Source organism: Bombus affinis, chromosome 14, assembly GCF_024516045.1.
Source record: "Bombus affinis isolate iyBomAffi1 chromosome 14, iyBomAffi1.2, whole genome shotgun sequence".
NCBI classification, from domain to species: domain Eukaryota; kingdom Metazoa; phylum Arthropoda; class Insecta; order Hymenoptera; family Apidae; genus Bombus; species Bombus affinis.
Window position 1 is genome coordinate 5677414 of NC_066357.1, and position 4252 is coordinate 5681665.

Below are 4252 nucleotides of genomic sequence, written 5' to 3' on the forward strand. Positions count from 1 at the left end.
CGTTGATATCGCAGGACACTGTATTAAATTCTGCTTGAGTATTCCATTCGTTCGATTGATTCATACGTTCGTGTCAATTTCACGTATTTCTTCATCTTCAATGCAAAATAAGCAAAGTTCTCTTTACGAATTTGATAAGCGAGAGAATTTTCTGCCTTTAATACTAAAACTACCGATAGTTAAGACGAAGCTATTTCTACCAAAACCAGTGAAAATGATTGGTCTTTGAAAAATACCTAATAATAGAATATTTGTATATTTATTGATTTATTAATTTCTTACGGAAGCAATTCCATGTTATGTGGTACATTCTTGGTATTATTAATCCATCTGGGACTATGATGTTTAAACGAGAGTTGACAAATTTGTAAAATTGTAGAACCAGTCATTTTCACTGCTGTGGTGTTTCTAGTGTTAGCATCTAGCGATCGATCCGGAATTTTCCTGATAACTGATATCATCATATCGAATGATACGCAGTATAAATTTTAAAAACGTGTGGCAAGTTGTACAAAACGAGGAAACTGGTTAATTGGGGTTCGATAAACAGATCGCAGGACCCTTTTACACTTTGACGAGTACCAGTCATTTCAAGTAGCCTTGATACAAAATTATTTCAGGTTTGAATACATAAAATCCAAAATAAAATTCATTATATCATTCCTTTAGTTATCGTTATGAAAGTCATTACATCATTGCGGGAAAAATATAACACGAAGTAGGAATTTTAAAATAAAATTGTAAAACCAGTAAATTTGACCGGTGTGATAATTTTAGTGTTAATTATATTAGGTCGTCCGAAAAGTTTCTTTCGTTTCATAAGGAAACAATGAACACACAACATTTTCCGTTTTATATTATTTTATCGAATTACGTAGATCCATTTTGTTCTATCAAAATAAAGATCACAACGTTCGACAGATTAGGTTTCATGTTTGTACAAAGGTGCATCGTTGTAAAAGACGCGAAAGACACTTCTCGGACAACCTAATTCTTGTAAAGATATGAATTTACCTAAACACACGCAGTCCAGTTTATCGTATGCCGACTATGCATACGTTAAATCTCGCTGCTCTGAGATGGAAACATCTAGACGATAAAAGACCGCGCAACTGTCCCAATTGAATATTTCATCGGAAGATAGAAAAGAAATAAGATTGTCCCTGGAAAGAAAGGAATAAATTCCGCAAAACGATTATACAACTATCTTGATAGTCGTATCGTGAATATGTATAGCTGAGTCGAAAACCGTGAGAGAAGACGAAGACACGGTGTGTCCTTACGAATTTCAAATCCAACCGTCGAAGGTGGAGAAAGAGAAGAGGAAGGGGAGAAAATTTTCGGTCTTATTGCGATGCAGCAGTCATATCCGTGAAGATGCATCGCTTCCGGTTGAAGCCTCCCCTACGAGTTCGAGAGCTGCGTTTCTTTGCGTTGCCTGGGATCGAGCATAGCCTGGGAGTGTCCTTGGGACTTCGTGAGGATACTCCTGAGGAGACGAAGCCTCTGCAACAGGCGGACAGAGGCTCGTGCCTGTCTCTATGACACGTCCTTGCGTTTCACGTTTACAGTAGAACCTTGCCACGTTAGTAACCTGCAAGGAAAGCTGGTGCGTAGTACAACACATGACAGAGATGGTCGTTTAAGGTTCGAGGTAGTTTCTAGCCAGTTAGTTTGTTCTCAAATTGAAGTTGATTAATAATTGATGAATATATATAAAGGATATTATGGAAGTAACATTAATAATTTCCGATATCGTTTGCATTTTAACGAGTTAAACGTTAGTGTAAATAATTACAGCACGAGGATAGAATATTAAATCGACTGGCGTAATTAATCGAAGCAGCACACCTGATTAATGCCGGATAATTAATACGACTGAGACTTCGTTTGAATTTGAAACAATTATAGTTTTTGTAGCGAGCTACATTTATTTTTCTCATGGAATTAGCTTTAATTAAAGAAATTGGTGTATTTCAATGTATCTTCGCTCGTTATTCGAATATTTAAATATATTTATGTTTATGCATATACGTAGGTCGGCTGCTCTATGCAAATCTATTTGTTCATTAGCATTTAAAAAGAAACTACATGCACGTGGTTCTACAGGAATTAGGAAATACACTTCATAGCGTTTCGATGTAACTATATGCTAATTTTAATACGATTCTTCGATGTTGTTTTTCTGTTTCGCTAGAAAAATGTAAAGCTAAAACCCTCTTTTTCACTGCGTTAAAATGCACCGATTTCTATTAATAATTTCTTGACGGCTATATAACAAATTAATTCTTGATTTTACACAGGGATTTCTCGCGCTTCAAACTAATTTTGCTTGAGATTTTGGAGTAGCCTTGAATATTGACGTTCATCTAAGAATAATTTGGCAAATATCCAGCTGAACAAATTGTAAAGTACAAATTAAATAATAAAAAGAAAATCTAAGAACCGCCTTGTCGATTTGAATTAATAGCTGAAAGATTCAATTTGAAATAAATTGAAATTAATAGGTTTGATGTATTAGTTACGTATATACGTACGGAGAATTTGATCTAATTTCAAGACAAAGTTGAATTTTGTCTTTCAATTTTTCATTGATTAAAAATACTGCGGCTATAAAAGTATTCTTATTTAATTTGTCAGTGAAATATTTTTGTATCAAATTTTATTTTTGCCTCATTTTAGTAATATCAAATTATTTTAGAAATTTAATACGCTTCGATTTAATTAATTTTAAGGAATTTTTGGAAAATTCTGTTTTACTTCCTACGGGGAAGAATACGAAAATAGAGCATTCTCGAGTTTTTTCCAATTTTCACAGTTCGAACCGTGAGATTCTGTGGGCGTATGGTATATTCTTCCGTGTGGGAGAAAATTTTTCCCATAAAGAACGCGCAACACCCGTCTCTTGGCCAACCAACTGTTAACTGTGATTCTGCACCGGGCCGGAAAACCTTCTCTAATTGCGTAATCTTTCAAACAATTCCGGAACAGCCGAGGAAAAAAGCACGTGACACCAAAGTTCTACAAAAATTTCATCAGTCTTTGTTCTCCTTTCTAAGAATTAAGTATGTTTCCATATTTATATGCAGAACGTAACACAACTAATATGAAAATTTGACGTTGAAAAATACAAAGCTCGTACTTTTATTCGGCTTATAAATTATTCGATTGTTTCTTTCTATAAATCTATAAGTTTCGAGAAATATAAAATACAAAACCATAGGAATTATCAGATCTGTCAGAATGCTCAGAATTATCAAAATTATTGACATTAATGGAATTATTAAAATTATTTATATTTATATGCAGAACGTAAAATAAAATTCAACGTTGAAAAATACAAAGCACATATTTTTATTAAGATTATAAATTATTTGATTGTTTCGTAATTCATCTATAATAATTAATAACAACGAATATTTACATGAAAGCATTATAACAATTTTTAAAAATATTCGTAAACTATTGCAATAATTTAATGATTTCTTTGTGAAGTTTTCTATAAATTTATAAGATTCGAGAAACATAAGAATTATCGTATCAGTCAGAATGCTCAGAATTATCAAGATTATTACCATTAATGGAATTATTAAAATTTGAATCGGTCTAACTATTAGAATTATCGATATAAATACAAAACCATTAACAATCATTAGAATTACGAGAATCTTCGAGATTATTAACATTTCTAGATTTATCAGATATATCAGGATTATTAAACGTTACTTACCGTACAGCAGGCACTCGCGTTACTGCGTGAAACTCGTTCTAACCGTAACCGCAGTAGGGAAAATATTATTCTACGCTCGAAAGTCACAGCAGAAGGTGAAACGTTCACGAACTAATTTATAGAAATCGGAAATGATCGGCGTGTCGCGAGGGTAAACACGTTGAAAGTGTAAAGCTGTCGCAGTATGGCAATCGTCACGTTGTTGTCATCACCCGGATACGTTTCGTTCGAGCTCCTAACATTTCCCGTTAGTTTTTCTCAATATCGAAGATATTCCACCAACCATCTACAGAAGCAGAAACGTGTCGAATTTCATATTTCACCACCGTTTTCTTCTGTCTTTACTGTAGTAACACTTCTGTATGTAATTTAATTAGATACTATAATAGACATAATATAATATAATTAATATAGTATTCTATAATAGATTATTATATTTATATAATAACGATATAATAGACATAATATAATAATACAATGTAATTAATATAATATTTTATAATAGATTATTATATTTATATA

At 32.7% G+C, this 4252-nt stretch overlaps 1 long non-coding RNA gene across 1 annotated transcript; it reads right to left on the reverse strand.

The window, feature by feature from the left end:
* Positions 1-735: 735 nt before the first annotated feature.
* LOC126923869 (uncharacterized) lies at positions 736-3939 on the reverse strand. Its single transcript, XR_007713337.1, has 2 exons — positions 3731-3939; positions 736-1594 (listed from the first exon to the last, which is right to left on the reverse strand). It is a non-coding gene; the product is annotated as an uncharacterized LOC126923869 (long non-coding RNA).
* Between the last annotated feature and the right edge of the window lie 313 nt (positions 3940-4252).